Source organism: Perca fluviatilis, chromosome 10 (assembly GCF_010015445.1).
Source record: "Perca fluviatilis chromosome 10, GENO_Pfluv_1.0, whole genome shotgun sequence".
NCBI lineage: Eukaryota > Metazoa > Chordata > Actinopteri > Perciformes > Percidae > Perca > Perca fluviatilis.
In genome coordinates, this window is record NC_053121.1 from 19757574 (window position 1) to 19775946 (window position 18373).

The window sequence follows — 18373 nt, forward strand, 5'->3', positions numbered from 1 at the left end:
ACTGGCAAAGACCTGGTGGTTGTTTGTGAAAGCTTCACAGACAAAATTGATAGGTCCTAGTCATTTTCATCATTTCACAGCCTTGATATGAATCAAAAGTGTAATATGACATTGACAAAATATTAAATAGCTTATTCATTGCTAATTCTTTAACACAAACAACACATATTGTATAAATAATAGCTAATAACTTAGCTTACCACCCTCAGCAAAAGCCTAAACACCTGTCTCTACAGAGTGTTTAGTTGTAAAGATGGTACCAACCGCAAATGGCTAATAAACACAACTCCAATTATCATCATTGGTTTTGAGATGTTACTTGCTGTGAATACCTTGTCTGATAGGCTAGAGTATTGTGGCATAGTATCAGGACTTCCTGGCTAGTGTCTGTCGCGCACGGCTAGGGGCGAATGGCCGGGTGATGGACCTATTTGGGAGAAAGTCCAGGGCTGTTTTTTTAGCCCCAGTCTGTCCCTGAGGTCAAGGTTGCATAGTCATCACCTAGCCTAATCATAATGCTCGGTCGTAGTTTATGTACATTTCTGTTGTTGTTTGGTGTTTTAACGTAGCTATTTTTAGCCGTTAGCCTCTTTGCTATTGTGGAGCTAAGTGTTCAAAGACAGTTGGGCACGAAAGACAACAGGGTAATAATAATAATAATAATAATAAGAAGAAGAAGAAGAAGAAGAAGAAGAAGAAGAAGAAAATATGATGGTTAGTGTGGACTTTACGGTAGTGTTACTAAGATGAACCTTAGGTCGCTGTGGTGCAACCAGACTAACTAGTTTCAACGTATGCTGGTGCAACAGGATGCTGATGTTTATCTTTCACTGTTGCTGAAACAGCTGCCATGTTTCGCTTTTGGATTCTCCTAAGTAACCTCAGATGGCTTTAATCTATGAGCAGTACTGTAATACCATGACAATGTATCTATATGAATTAGACAAAGTGTTCACATTTAATGTAATAATGAAAACAAGAGAGATGTTTTGGAAAATGTCAAAATAAGCTGATATGAGAAGATAGTGTAGACAATCAAACAATTAGTTGGACAACATGTTACACCTAAACACCTACCTAAAGACATCTTACAGACACTTCCTACAGGCTTCTGATTTCACCTGGTTTCTGTGTATTTTTGTGCACATTTATGCATGTCTGTGTGGACCTAGTTTAAAGAACCTGTGAAAAAAATGTAGAAGAGCTAATTAGAAGGCGCTTATTGCACTAGAATACCTGTAACTATTGCACTAGTATGAATGCAATTATGCACTAGAATGTAATTTCGCTACTTTCTACCAACAGATGCATCTATACTTAACTTGTTTTCCCTGCAGAATGGGAGAAGACAAAAATCAATGGTCAATCTATTGACAATCAATCTAATGTTTGCGATGCGGGTGAGAGCAGGCAGTAATGGTCAGAAATCCACCAGGAGCGGGATTAAGAAAACAGTCTCTTTTACTTCAGAGGAAAACATTGTACTACTACTTACCTGACACAGAAAGGTTGCTGGTTACGTTGCAGACTCAGATTGTACTCACAAAATATTATGATTAAAATATGATCCATATTGCACATTGAACAGACGTTACAGGTGCCCTGCCACATGTATTTCATTACTTTGTGGTAATGTCTGAAGTTCTGCCATGGACTCTGTAACATTTTTTGTGGAAAAAATGCCTTGGTTACCTTTTTTCAAGCCATTCTAGTGTGGTATAGAAAGCCTGCAGGAAGACTCAGCTTGATTTGTGCCAGTTCTCATTAATATTCAACGAGCTAAGCTGCTTGACTCTGATTGGCTAACAACTAGCCAATGAGAGCCTGGATATCAGCATCCTTTACCCAGCGCAACTGGGCGAGCTCATGAATAGTAATGAGCTCAGGCAACACCACGTCAGACTGACCAGCTTTTGTAATTGGCCTGATTTCTCCGCTTATTTCTTTTCAGTGGCTAGAGTTGACAAAGGAGGTAGCAGTTCATTTTCACATTCAGAACATAACACAAACACAATTGACCTAACCTATTTAAAAAAAAAAAAAAAATAAAACAGTTTTGTGTGGCAGGGCACCTTTAAGTAACTTGTAAGTACATTGTGCTGATACTACCTCTCCTTCATTCTTCACTCTAAAGCTTTAGTGTGTAACTTTTTGATATTAATAAACGTCGATTACATTCAAGCCATTGCCAAATGAGTTGCCACACAACTCTCTCTGTATTTCTCAGTATGGCCATGTTCAGAAGATTGTGTCGTCCGGAGACTTTCCCACGCAGAAACTTGAGTGAAGATAATTACCTCTTCTGAAGAGTCCATCACGTTTTTTAATCTTCCGTGTCCTCTTTGGCTACTAGCAACTGTGTGGAGGGGACGGTGTGCGGTCATGGAAGGCTTGTATCATGACGACGCGGCAACAGTATTGTTGTCATTACTAAGAATTCCTCAGGGGGGCGGCAGAAACTATGCACTATAGCTTTAAGTAAACATTTGAATACAGGACTGTTACTAATTAGTATTAATAATTTAACTTAAGAAAAAATCCCAGTTAGAGAAAGGGTGAATAGTAAAGGAAGACGCTGTTCGAGCAGTCGTTTTATTTTTTGTCTAAATATGCGCTCCTCGCGTCCGCTCTCTAGGGTATAATCATTCCATCCACTCTGCGAAAATACGACGCGCTGAAAGCATAATGCCTACATGAAGAATGTAGAGGACAAGGAACAGGTTTCATATGGTGGCTGATAATGTGGGAAAACGTCAGCCAACAGACTAAGAATAATAGAAAGAATCCAAAGAACAAGGGAGAGTTAAATAAAACAGACTTGTCAAACAGGGTTCTAAGAGAGAGAAAGATGGGAAGATTGCAATCTAGGACAAAGTAGCTGAAGTATAGAACTTTGCAGAAGGCATTTTCACATTTTCTAATTGACAAACTCCGTTTTTTAGCTACACTGCTTCCTGTCTTTAGATTTCTGTTGTTAGGTTCTGTGAAAATATATCCCCTTTTCATGGCAGACATTTTTGATAAGTCAAACAAGTGTAACCATGCAATGAGCAATTTAAGTTGTGGTGACTTGCATTTTGTTACCAAAAGGGAGTTGAGTCATCTCAGCAGCATTTTATTTTCTTTGTCTTACATTTTGTTATATTGCATAGGTCCAGAGTCTGATATCAAAATGTGACTTGGACATTAAGCTGCAAAGAGAAATAGCTGATAAATTCAGAGTGATCAAAGGAGTACTAAATGTGCGAGTGAATAGGAGACAGGGCAATAACACAAGAAAGAAGCAGATTACGTCTGAGGTTTGTTTGACATTCGTATCTCAGCTACTTTTAGATTCTTCCTGTGGCTCAGTCCACCCGTTGTGTCTTTCTGACTTGTATGTCAGCCTGACTGACTTGGCTTTTCTGTCTGCATATAAATATGTATGAAATCTCCAGGATTTATTTCAGAATACTAAATAAACAGGATTATATAAGCATCAATGGAAAAAGTCACACTAGCAGCAGTGGTCTAGATCTTTTAAATTAGCACTCAAAAAAAGAGAGTCAAATGCGTTTCATCAATATCTTAACCACATGGTGGGCATGTAAGGAATATCTGCTTCCTTCAGTACTGATGAACAGAGAGAGAGTGAGGACATTAATGTGGTCAAAGACACAAAAGGCTGGTCTAGAGGAAAACACAGAACGCTCACTTACACCACTTTTCTCTGCTTTGTAAACTCTTGCAACCAAATACTCTTTAAAACAATGTATATTTAGGATTGTACCTAAAAGGTTTACACAGACTCTGTAAATCACATATCTTCTTTTGTGTACAGACATATTTAAAATTTGGGATGTACACAGACTATTATGCATCTGCCTCTAAAAAACTCAAATGTTGACCTATTTACCTCTGGAATCCTTGTTCTGCAAATTACTGCTAAGGTCTATGCTAACTAGGGCTGTGACGGTATAGTTCTTTTCTTACCGCGGTGGAGAAGCAACGTATCACCGCGGTATGGCAGTTAACCGCAACCCCCTTACGAGAGTAGCGTAAGTTAGAGCAAGAATACCAGGGTGCCTTAAGTGAGTGATGTCAGTGCTTGTGTGGTCGCGCAAGGAGAGCGAGCGGTAACGGAGAGCGAGCGGTAACGGAGAGTAGTGTATGAGTGCAGCTGTGAGGAAAAGTGAGAGGAAAAAGGGATAACAAAGATGATGTAAAGTAAGTTAAAAGTGAACAATAAAACGACAAGCTTCTCAAGACACGGTGGCTTTATCTACTGTCAATACTGCCAGTAAAGTGAATGGCGTTACCCCCCAAAAAGCATCGGCTTAAACCATAGCCTACAACATATGTTGCAGTCATAGACTGTATAAAAAGATTGCAGTGTTTCCATTTCAGCTCAATGTGAGAGTCTTTAATGTGTCTTGCTGTCATTTAAGGCCACGTTGCCTTTTCTCCTCTTCGTTGATCTATTCCACAGACAGTTCAGAAAGCTCTATTGTCAATAAAGTTAAAAATAAAGTAATTGTCAGCCGACAATGGCGAGTGCAGACACTCTGCAGCACAGCAGTCTAGCAGCTGAGCAGAGAGGCAGTCCACTAACTTGTTGCTTTCACTACCAACATAAGCTGCTCTGTTTAGGCTACAAAACGTGCATGCAGGCTGACATTTAACCGTGCGGTTTTGTCAGGATTAATCTATGAACAGAAGGAAACTCCACTAGTTGCTAGGCTAAAGTGCAATGGTAAACACTGCAGCGGTAATGTCCACCTCAGCTGAGAACAGAGAAATGTCTTTGCCTTCCCAACTGTGTATTATATTAAACTTTACCTGTAGTAATAATAATAATAATTTATAATAATCTAACACACAAAAGAAACCCCATATATCCTATATAATGTCCATCCTCTTGTACAAAGCTGAAGTGACGAGCAACTTAAGTTTTTTTTTTTCTCTCCATATCCTCTTGAAATAGGAGAGAATACAGTCTGTTGCGACTGTAAGGAGTCCAACAAAGTACACTGAGAGACGCATTAACACACTGTGACGCACTCAAGATTGTATTGCAATGATTTATTCCTCCACACGTAAAATACAATTAGCACTGCAGTTACTTTGTGAGTCGAAATAAGTGCGTTAGTGCGGTGGAATAAATCCTCGAGCGCGTCACAGTGTGTTTATGCATCTCTGTGTGTTTAGTCCCTCGCGGCAGCACTTTGTTGGACTGCTTACAGCCGCAACATTGGTCAACAAAAGATTGTTCGGTCCCAGGCTCACCCCCTCTCTGTCAAAGCCCAAAAAACCTAGGTGAACAGGTGAAGCAAACAAATATGTTATCACTTCCGCTCAAACCGCGATGAAAACGCCCACCACCTACAATATAAGTGCACAATATAATAATCAATAAATAATATAAATGAGACCATAAACAACATACACTATGTGGCTCCTACACAGTCAATGAGGATAACTAAACAATGATTATTGCTTTCAATATATTTAATATCACACGACATCTGTTCTCCTGTAACCTTCGCCAGCAAAAAGTTAAAAAAAATAAATAAAAAATGCGGTGATGGCGGTGGTGATGTCATCACCGCGGTAGTGGCACGTCACCGCCGGTATTGCGGTGATGCGGTTATCGTCACAGCCATAATGCTAACAAATCCGCAATGTTTCCTCTATGTTGATTTGACCGTGGCGGCCGCCCACGGCAACATTTCTGCCCCCCACGGTATCAGAAATAGGGCTGCATTGTTAGAGTGCACCTGCTAGCTAAATTACACGTGGCTGTTGATTCGATAGCGATTGCTGAACGCCCTTGCTCTCGTTTGTATTTTAGATGCATTATTTACATGCTGAAGTAGTTACACTGCATTAAGATAATGTCATTAATAGTGGGTTTATTGTTATTTGCTACAGAATGCTTAGCCTATATGTCAAGATCAAAGGTGGCCTATATAGCAACTCAAGAAATACAGTTCAATCACAACAGAAAATATGCCTCATTGTGTGTGTGAATAGAGGTGAATAAATATATTTGTTTGTGTTGCAGCGAAGTGTCAGTTCCGTTTCATGGGGGGGGGGGGTGGTGTTCGGACCTGCCCCCACTGCTACAGAAAAATCCTAAAGGAAACACTGAATCCATTAGTTTGACATGGCTGATGAAACTCAATTAGATACTCCCTCCCTCCCATCCCCCTCTACTCCCACTTCATTTTTGTCTCTCCATTCCCATTGGTTTCCCTCTGCTCATCATGATTTCCTTGTCTTTCTCCATCTCTCTCTTTGTCTCTCATTTTTTGTCCAGTGACTCCAAGGTCTGGGCTCATTTAACCTTTATGGGAATGACTCCATTAAATGTGAGACTTTAACTGCTGAGTTGAATTGAATTGAAGCTAACAGCATTCAGACTGGCGTTAGCCGATTACCATTTAAACTTGTATAATGACATTAACATGGGTAATATTGAGATTTGTAAGGGGGGGAGCTCTGGGACTTGGGGGTTGGAAGCCTTTGGTGGAGGGTTATTAATATGATATGAAAGAAAGATGAACTAGGAGAACACGGCTCCTGAAATGGACTTTTGTGATCCATTAGAGAGAAGACGTATCACTCTGTTGGAGTTGGAACTACAATATAGAAACCCTCCATCCACTCGCAGTTACACAGTGGTGGCTTCGTCCCTCACAAATCACAAACGTTCTTTGGTCCAGTACAGTCACCGGCTTGCAGAGAGCAACAGACACTTTTAATCTTGGCCTGTTATCAAGTTACTCATAGAAACAGTTTTAATTAGCGACTGCTGATATAATATGCTGTCAGCAACATTTGTCACAAGTTGGAGTGGTTATTCTCAGAGGAACTGTGTGATAGAAGCCCATTTCTTAATTCACTCAATTCAGAAAAATGTGGGTGTGTGTGTGTGTGTGTGTGTGTGTGTGTGTGTGTGTGTGTGTGTGTGTGTGTGTGTGTGTGTGTGTTGAATGTGTGACGCTGCACAACAAATATTTGCATTAATATTACAACTAGGCAAAGCCATGTGTGGAAATGGGGAAGTCTCCAGGCCCATGAATAAAATGAATAAAGCAGGCAGCAGTAAATCTTTAATGCTGTTTAGCCTCAACAAGGGACCCTGACTGTGACATCATCAGTTGGCACTTCAAGCATGACTTTGCCAATTTTAATATTGATTCAAATAGTTTGGTATTTGTACATGCGCCCACACAATTGTATACACAAAGCAGAGGACAGGGTGCTTGAAAGACAATTAGTTAGCCTTCAGTTAGCCTTTAACTTAGTAGTAACTAATTAACTAATTATCCAAGGAGGTGTTTGCTTTCAGCAGTAGGTCTAATATTAGAATTAATATCTGGATATGTTTCATCATGCTGTATGTTATACTGACATGACTTGTACTATAATGAAAATATAATATAAAAGGGCTAGTCAGTCTTAAGAAGAGTTAACACCACTGCCTTAGGGAGGACTTTCTTCCTTAACTGGAAACATGCCTCTTGTTTCACTTTGTCTCAGTAGCTTCCAATCTGTGCGAGATGGATTAAATGTAAAAGACGGACGGGATGAAGGATTAGATAACACAGAAACAGATGTTGATGAGGAGAGATTACACGCTAGGGACTAAAAGCAAGAGAATGAAAAGAGGAAAGCACGAGAAATCATGAGTGGATATTGATGTGGGAAGGGTGGTCAGTTTGATTTTTATATGGAGGTTCAAATGTAGAAATATAAGAAACAATAAGCAGAATGGGGAAGGAGAGGAGAGGGGATGGAGAGAAGAGGACAGAGGAGATAGTTTAGGTGAATACAGAATTTGGGCAAAAGTCCTGTTTGTTTCTTTCCATTTGTCTTTGTGTTCTTTGCCTGTTTTAAAGACCAACCATTAATCTCGTCTTTGTGTCTGTGGAAGTGTATTGATGACAAATTATTTCAGACAGGACAAAACAAATTCCATGCGCTACTCATCTGCAAATCAACCTTTGAGAGCGTGGAGGCATTTTGAAAAGCAGATTTGATTTCCTGTGCGCTTCCTCTATTTTCTCCAGCTGTTTTGGCAGCTTCTGAGAACTTGAGATCGTAAGACATTCTTGCCAACCAATTTTTGATTAGAAAGCTGCAACGGGACACGCCCCCATCTGGGCGTCAGGTTGATGTCTTATTTAAAGTTTAAAAAAAATGACACAAGAAACCCGGTGAGAGCACGGTGGAAAACTTTACAACTAACAAAATGTCTCAGTGCTAGTTCTGCATTGGCCTCAAAATTCATATGAATGCGCAAAGCCAATAAAAAGTGTGCCATCTATAGCAACCCTGTCTCCTAGAAATTACATTTATAGAGTACTGAATTGTTGTGACAAACGTCTCGCATTGCCAGACCTGGTCTGGCTTACACCACCTATCTATTCTGGGATATGGGGAAAAACCCTCTGGCTTGTTTGTATTAAGTGCTCATATTAAGCTTTTTCCCTTTACTTTATTGTGTTATATCTTTTTTGTGCATGTTATAGGTTCACAAAGGGAGGGCGGGAATACTTACTTTCGTAAGTATCAAAAACTGAAGAGGACACGCTGTTGGATGCTGTCCTCCTCTCCTACTCTTTCTTCAGTGCCTAACAAATCTATCTCTTTCTCTCCCTGACCCTGTCTTTCACTGGTTGAAGCCTGAAAATATTGTAAACAAATTAATAACATAACTAATTCCACTGGTTGGACTGTTGAGCTCTGTTTCAGACTGATACCAACGGTTCAGGCTGGTCCTCATCCTCAACACGTGCCTTTTTCAGTTGTGGAAAATACTTTTCAATACTTATCTGGATTGAAGCAGCAAACATTCAGTGTAAGAGTACAAAAATGACATGATATTATTTGATTCACAGCTGCTACATATAGTGTTTTGACCTCGACAACCCAACTGAATTTTACCGCAAACTTGCAACTAGCTAACTTTCTAAAGCGGGCGCAATTGCTTGTTTGCTAAGAGTCGGGTCGGGTCTCCAACATTAACACACTGACAACACTGTACTCAGAATATAAACAATTTTTTATAGGACTTTTTAATGTATGATTGTGTAAAGGTGTTCACGAGATAGCAACCTTTTGTGAACTTAAGAATTTTGCCAGCCGTCTTTCTCTCGTTTTGATGGAGACAAACGCTGTGCACGGAGGGGAGGGGCTGTTTGTGTGTGTGTGTTTGTGTGTGTGTGTGTGTGTGTGTGTGTGTGTGTGTGTGTGTGTGTGTGTGTGTTGAGAGAGAGAGAGAGACGCGTGAGCGACATAGACAGAGGTGAGCAGGGAAAGGAAATGCAGCTAAATGAATATGCACCGCCACAAATTAGTCTATGTGTAGGAAACACTGAAGCTAGTCAGAGTGGAGGCCTGAAAAGTTCAGATAGTTGTATCACCATGTCCAGGAGAGACGTTACGTATGAAAGAGTAATTTGTTATGTTCACATGCAGGTAACTTTTTTTATCTACCACACCAGAGTCACAGCGAGGTGGTCGGGTGGTCACTTGATCACTTGATTGATCACTATACCCCCCACTTCTTCTTTCTCTTTCCTCTCAATCTCTTGTTCTCTCTGCTCATACCTCTTCTCTGACTTCACACTCTTATTCCTCATTCAAGGTAATCAGGAGAAAACCTTGAGTAAGCAACAAACTGCACAGTGTCAGTGTCCTAAATACCTCACTCTTTGTACACTTCTTTAAACAAGCACTGCCTTTATTCCTTTTTTCCCCTTCCATTTTTGTCTACTACAGTACCTGTCTCTCCTATAACTCACTCCCTCTCTTCTCAAATTGTGTTTTCCAAAGTCTTTTATGCAACAAAATGATGGAGAGAACAGCACCTCTGCCTTGTTTCTGCTTAAAACAAAAGGTGTGATTTACATGAGATAAGTAGTGTGTAAAAGTTGAGGCAGCTAAAACAAGGGAGAGGGGGAGAATGAGAACAATGTAACATGTAAGTATGAATACAAAAGAGTGTTACGTGTTACACAACTGAGTGAGTCCTTGAGTGAAAGTGGAGACTTCTGCTTCATCAGTAATCTTGTAAACCGTCTTTACTAGTTAATCATGTTGCATCTGGAAAAGCTGCAATCCAGGCTCAGAAAACTGGAGCCGGAAAGCTGGAGACATCACATAGTGCTTTTGTACTGCTGGAAACCAAGGTGCATTATGGAAAACCCTGTTGTAGGCAGGAATGCATACCATAGTTTAAAAAATAATAATAATCTTATCTCTGTGTATTCAACTACTACTGTAAAGACAGGGTGAAACAGTCTGTCAAAGGTGTATCTCCATGTTGTATTTTGTCTATTTAAATTAGAAAATGAGTGTTTTAGGAGCCGAAAACTTGCACACTTGAGCTGTTTTTTGACCAGCAGCTGGGACAAGTTGCTGCTCACAGCACGTCATTAACTGCGAAACAAAAGTCATGTCGTTCCCTGATGTATAGGTGGCCATTTTCTCGCTAAGTCGCATAATACACCTTGCGGTGCAACCTGGACACATTGTCAGTAATGGACAAACAAGGTAACCTTTTCCCTGCTTGCAGTCTTTGTGCCGAGCAAGGCGACAAACCTCTGTGAGATTAAGACAGAAAGGACATTTGTGTTGATCTTCTCATGTGACTGTGGATAAGATGGCAAAGAGGCATATTCCCAATTATTAGAGTTTTTATTCAAACATAAGCAATATAAATGCAATATTTGACATCATCAGTGGAAAAGAGAGGGAGCTTTATCGGTTTTGCAATAAGAAAGTTAATTTATTTGTAATAACTAAGATTGCTTTTATTTCTTAAAATGTTTGTCCATTACTGGGATAAGCTCCTCTATCTGTTTCTGCAGTCACCAGGAAGGACTATGTAGCCAAGCTGAATAGTGGTAAGAACAGTATATGCATCAGTATCATAAGCCTATATACACATGCTGCCAGTCCAAACAAAAAACAGATACGACATTAATGGGAGACAGCTGCCCTCTAGGGAAATGATATTGTCAGAAGTAAATCTGTGTTGAAAGTGACTGTGATGAGAATGAGAAGGGTGCTGAGCAATGTGACATTGAAGGAGCACATGGGAGGAGAGAAGAGGAAAAGAAGCTACTGTAAGGGGCAACAGAGAGTGGAAACAGATAGTGAAGGTGTGTTGTCAGACAGGAGATAGAAATAGAGGAGGTGAAAAGACTGTGAAGGAGAGAGTGAGACCAGTGAGCTGCTGGCTTATGTAGTTGACATGTCACTAAAAGCACAAGTTCAAAACAGGCAATAAATGTCCATTTTCAGCATGAAGTAGTTTTTTTGAGGGATGTGAAAACCACATAATTCTGGTTTTAGTGTTAACCATATAGTTGATTTTGCTTACTAACAATCCTAAGTACAAATTACTTCCATTTTACATATTCCAGCTAACCATTTTACAAAGCACAAATAGTTCTGTTTAGGTTTAGGTTGGGGAATATGTAGCCTACAGAAATGTTATATCGCAATATCATATATTCAGTCAGGAACACTCGTCATAGATTTAACCGTTTATTGCAACAAATGGAAATACAGTTATGTTTGGCGCTGATGGCTCCGCTCTTGATAATGTTCCCTGGACCAGCCAAGCAGCATGCTAAGCTGAAACAGGGAGCACCATACAGAAACCGCCCTGGGTAAAAAAATAGAGTGAGCCAAAAGAAAGACATTGAAAACCATTTAAAATGTTAGGACCCTGAACTAGGAAGGATGGATGCCGGGGTGGTGGAAGGCGAAGCGTTGCCGGCAGCCGCAGTGAGTGAAGCAGCGTCAGTGTAGCAGGGATCAGTAAGGAGGGAGTCCCATTTAAAAGGACCACCTTAATGTGAGAATGACTGTGATTGGTGTGTGTCTGATAGGAATGATATTTCAATCAGCGGGCGTATGACTTCCGTTTCCTGCATGAACTAACACTATGCTTAATTATATAAAAGCTATAGAAGTATAAAAAGACTGTTGACAAAATTGTCTCGTCTCATCATATATATCGTCATATGGCCACGATCATGTTAGAGATGTTTAATGTGAATGTGGATCCATGATCCACATCCAAATATGCACAAATAATAAATAAAATCATGCTGACTGATGGGAGTCATAGTTTTAGTTATAATGTTATGATAATACTTGTGTGGTAGACGTCCAAAAGAAAGCAGGGAAGGAATAAAGGAAACGAGAAGGAAAAACAGCAGTAAAGTTAAACTGCTGAGTGATGGCTGCATCAGCTTGGCAAGTACAGGAATCCCAAATCCAATGAAAGCCTTCACTCTCCTGGAGTTGGTGTGTTTCTACTGCTCTGAATGTGGACAACAAATCTGTTTGCCTGAACTTGGTTGTTGGTCTCAGCTTTTCGTTCTCAGTTCTTGTCTCACAGTTTTCTAGCATCAGCACTGCGCAGGATATGGTTGTATAGAGCTCATATTATGAGCTGTTAATGGCCCACCTGTCTCTACCGCAGCTTTGTGGGTGCAGTGTGTGAGTATCTACAGCTATTAATAACTCAGAAGCTTGGAGTAGTGGAAACCTGTAGTGGGTGAAACATGCCACACATCTTTCCTTTCGGTGCTGAATCTGCTTATTCCTCCCCTCTCCTCTCCTCTCCTCTCCTATCCTTATGTTCTTCTTTAGTTATATAACATGATCTAGCTTCAGTGCTTGATGTGTTGTTCATGGTTATCCTAATGCAGGAATGGACAGCAGAGTTGATTATCAACATATTCAAATGTAAATGGTTATCAGTGTGCTATATTGGTAGGGGGTGGGGATGGCTAGTAAAAAAACAAAAATGCTAATTGAATCCATACCTTTGCATTGATTAGCTGTGTGGTACTAATGAAAGTTTCAGAAAATGGGAGATGCATGAATGCATCATCAGAAAGTATCCGTGCTGAACTTGATTTGAGCTAGTAGAGTTCCTTGACAAGGCCACATTTAGTCAATTTGATTGATGCTGCACTGCTTTAATGATCCACTGAATCCATTTAGGATTCTCGTTTTACTTTGTTTTTTTTAATGATTTTATACCCAGAATTATCAAAAGAAGCAAATCACTTTAAACAAATTTTTACTTGACACATTACAGACATGGCAGATTCGCACGGGATTAAGATCACAGAAGACCTCCGCAATTATTATAAATTACTAGAGGTCCCCAGGTAATAATAATCCTCTGAGAATAGGGCTAAAGTAATAAATGTGTTTGCACCGAAAATTAGGGATGCACCGAAATGAAAATTCTTGGCCGAAACCGAAAACCGAAAAAGAGGAAACCAAGACCGAAAACCGAAACACCGAAAGAAATTATGCCAATTTATTAGTACCATTGCATTTATGGCTGTGTACTAACTTTACTAAAATCAAGGCATTGCAATTGTATAAATTTATATTCAAGTTTAACAAAAAAAATATCTAGCAGAAATATGGCTACAATCTGATAGTCACACACAGTATATAGTAGCCTAAGAACATAATAGCTTACCTGTTGTTAGTATTATTATTATTATTTGAGGCACTTTCTTGCAGGATTTCACTGAACATATCAGACAACGAGGGTGCATGCCCCTCATCTGGTGCAGAGAGACGAGTCTTTTCATTGTTTTCACTCCGTGGTCCGTCTCAACCTCGTTGCTGAGGAGACCCTTTGCAGGTGGAACGGATCGGGTACTGACACACGTGCAGGTCGCGGTTTCTGTTTGCGTCATCACAACATTTCGGCCGTATTGTTTCAGTGATAAAAGTATTTCGGCCGAATATTTTCGGTGGCCGAATATTCGGTGCATCCCTACCGATGTGATTTTTAAGCAGTTTTTTTGTTTTGTCAATACAGTTTTTACCCCTTCTTTTAAAATTTAAATAGTCAATAAATAATAAACTCCATTCAGTCAGGGTTCGGAATTAGCACCATCCACCAGCCAAGTGCTGGTAAAATATGCAAGTGGCTGCTAGATTCGCTTCACTCACCAACCCAATTTATGCGGGTGCTGGTAAAAACATTCACTAGCCATTTGGCTGGTGGAGGAAAAAGTGCATTTTGAACCCTGCATGCAGTGTTTCTTCTTGGGTTTTCTTCAGCAGCAGTAGTAAAGGGTTAGAGTTGAAGGAAAGTTTGTTGATCCAAGACCGTCTCGACTCTCATTGACGACGTCTATATGCACACAATATTACGTTTTTTGCCCTAATTCCGAAAAAGACGATATATAGAAGGTGTTTACATGGCTAATGAAAGTGAATATTCCACTAATATTCCCATTTAAATGTAGCCGTGCAAAATATGATTTTTTTTTAAGTTTACCAGCGGTAGCGGACTTGTTGGACCGTGCGAACACAGCGTCCCTCTTTCATTCCTTCAACCAGCTTCTTGAAAAGGTCAGCGTAAGGATGTTTGCGCATATCCAAAAACCTGCTGATATCCAAGTCTTTGATAATATTTCAGTAGTAGTGTTTCTCCTTCTTATCGGTCTCCAATCTCACCGTCCACACCGCACTGACCGCACCGACCACTAGAAGCATGAAACAGGTTTAATTGCAACGTCATGACATTTTATAAAATTTTAAAACCCTTCGCTACAAAATGTGCATGACGGAAACACTGTGTAATATAGAATGATACTTGAATACTTTTTTATTTTATCTTCATCAAGTTATTTTTTTAAAGCTATTTTGCCCTATCAGCTCATTAAAGCTGCTCTACAATCCTGCAAAAGTTAGAAGCAAAAGTTCAAAAGCTAGTGTGTGTGTGTGTGTGTGTGTGTGTGTGTGTGTGTGTGTGTGTGTGTGTGTGTGTGTGTGTGTGTGTGTGTGTGTGTGTGTGTGTGTGTGTGAGTGAGTGTGTGTGTGCCTTTAGGCTAATTTATGTCTGTCTCTTAGGCTTTCCAATCTAAATCAAGTGAGGGTTTAAGAAATGAAAAATAAACATCATTCTCAGGCCAGAGATGTCACCCCATTAATCAATTATTCAGATCAATTACTTAATTACATTGTTTTAGATTTATAATTTGGGACTGTGATGTTTAAGATTATTATATACATTTCTCCTCGTAAATATGATATCTCAGTAACCATGGTTACGTTTTTGATCAAACTGAAATGATGAATTTATTGTATTCTTCTTTGGCCTGGTAATTAAAAGTCAAAGTGTTTAAAGGCCCAAAACTCCCACACAGCAGAGTAGCTAGCTAGTTTTTTGACAAAAAATGTTTAATTCACTGTGTGCGCTCCAGAGGCTACAGTGACTATATTTACACTACCTTAAATCCGAGCCATTTGCAGTCATGTTCCTGTGATATGATGTATGCATTCCTATAGCCTAAGGCAGGGATGCTTTTTAGGGTGATACATTGCATAAGTGATTCATAACATATTTTTAAATCAGGTCTCCCTCTCTAGCAAGTCTCTCTTAATGATCAAACTGCAGCTTGAAAAATCCTAAAACACCAATATTTAAATGTCATTATTGGAAATGATCTTTGACTGATTCTCGTCAGTGTCTGATCAATCATTGTATTCTTACTCTGCTGATTCAGAGATATCAGTATTGGTTTGTGGTTGTGTGACTGCACATTTCCTACACAAAGAAAGAACAATAAAGGTAAGAAAAGCCTACAGACTGTCCTGTCTCCTCCATTTACTTGTCTAATTTAACACACACACACACACACACACATACACACACACACACACATGTAATTGTCACCCTTGCTGAGGAAGAAAGCACAGTCATTAATACAAAGAGGGACAGAGAAAGATTAGGCTTCTGTTAGGTCTGCAAATTGGACAACAGAAAATCAATTCAAGCACAAACAGAAGCTAATATACATTTCCCCATGAAACAAGGTCTCGTGTGTGTGTGTGTGTGTGTGTGTGTGTGTGTGTGTGTGCTTGTGCATGTGTGTGTGTGTGTGTGTGTGTGTGTGTCTGTCTGTCTGTCTCAAGGTCACTGCGGCCTAGAATGAAAATAATAACATGAAGAAAAGGAAGTGTGAAGCTACTGTATAAGGCAAGGAGAAAGGTCACAGAAGAACAAATACACTCAAGAAACCACAACTGATACTCTCCCTCCCCTGAACACACACACACACACACACACACACACACACACACACACACACACACACACACACACACACACACACACACACACACACACACACACACACATTGGAGGACAGTTAATGCAAAGGTGACTGTCCCAGGTGCCCACTGTAAGGCTGTAAGGTTATACTTTAAAAACATGTTAATTGACAAAACATGTCATCAACACAGTAAAAAAACAAAAACACCTAACCCCAACCATGATTATTAAATAGAATTTAAAAACAAAAGAAATCCACTCTAAATGTCAGGTCCAGGCTCCTCATCAACAGCATTTGTTAATGAAGATGACAAATCATCCTCATTGACACATGAAGGATGGTGTTGTGTGAGATTGATTACAGTTCAATGTTCAGTGTGATTAAATAGCACTAAGATTGTGATGGTTTTCACTTCTTTTCTGTACACAATATTTTACAAAATAGTTGATTTATTTTCTTATGGTACTTTTTCTTACAACAGTATTACGCCAGTGTTTGTAATTCAATACCTTACTACATAGCCACATTTTGATTAGAAGGATATAATGTTTTTGCTTTTATGTTGAAGCTACATATAGGACAGAGGATGGTAATGTATCACTGTATAGAGTTTATTAAAGCAAGGTTTATAGATTACAGAAAAGTACCTCTCTCTTTTCTCAAACAGGAGTGGGAGCCAGGCAACTAAAGAACAAAGGGCCATTAGGTTCAGAGTAATATCTAAATAAAGATGGTGTTTGACCTCCTAGTCTTAGCAGCTTCTGATTACAGTATACAGCCAACTCTCTCATAGATCACAACAGCCTCAAACTCGGGAGAAAAGCTGCAATATTTCCACTCCTAAATGAAAGAAAAAAAGAGGAGAGGATGACACGTTTGGCCTTTGCTGCTTAGCTCTCTGCTCTGTCCCATTTCTTTCCTTCGCTGTCACCTTCAACCATTCCCCCTTCTGATTGGGTGTTCATGAGAAACGTAGCGGTCTGCAGAGCGTCTGATGGATTAGTGGTGATTCAGCTAGAAGAGGAACCGGCTTTAGATAGGTTGCTGTAAAAGAGCTGACTGGCTTGCAACAGCCCACTGAAATTAGACTCATAAACCCACAGACTGTTAGGTCGGTCACAGTTGATCCATAGATAGACTGCCCCAGACACGGCAAACACACTCACAGCCCACGCACACTATATTATTGTCAGGTCAGAGCTATTTGCTTGAGGCATTCACATTAAATTTAACTAGAGACATGAGCACCAATATAAAAGGAGAAATAATGAAGGGACAGACCTCAGGTTGACCTAACAATCTACACACATGCGCTATATTTATCGTCTTTTCCACAATCCTCGCTGTCTGTTATCTTTCTCTGACCATTACTCTAACACCAAGGGAACTCCAATGGCCCTTCTTAGGAAAAGGCTCCAACCAAGCCAAAAGCAAAATCTACACTCTGATTGGCTGTGGAAATCCTGGTCTTACCTTTCAGAGGTGAGATGCGGATCTGCTTTATTGTTCCGATAATTTGCTGAACATCCGGCTTTAGACTTTAAAGGGCATGCTGATGTATTGCCTTTCAGGAGGAACAACCGTCTTTAAGTGTAACCCCTTTTTAGGACCTAATGGCAGAGAGAAAAAGTAAAGCAACTATCCAGCAAACATAGTCAATTATCTAGCAAACTAATGACATGGATAATTTTCTTGGTGGAGACCAAAACAGAGCTAAAGATAGACTGAATACTTTTTTTTTGGTGGCCAGTAACCCTTACCTTGCAGCTGGATTGTCGTGATATCACGAGATCAGGCGAGAATCGCGGGTTCACATATCACACAAAAATCTATCATGTCAGTCTTTAAGTAATGTGTTTGTGTCTGAACTACCAGCTAACCGACCCAATCAGCGTCCTGTGAGGAGCTACTGTCCGCTACGGGTGTGGTTTAGGTGTGTGTGAGATGGCCGTGTCTGTTCGGTCAAAACAACAATGGCGGACATGATAGACGGATGGTTCATCCAATCACCTGCCAGGTTGTTTTTGTAAAAGTGCCGGCCCTTTTCCAAACAGTTTACAATGACGGTTTCTCAGATGATTCTGTGTAACAAACCATCTGATTCATTAGGTTACAGAAACACAGCACCAAAGCAAAGCTAATGTTGTTTTATGTCTGCTGGATATGAAATCAGGCAAATAACGCTTGAAAATGTTACCCTCCGATGGTAACTAGCTACACACCCTAGCGTTGCATCTGTTATTCACCAAAGGTTTATCTGCTTCAGTCAGTCA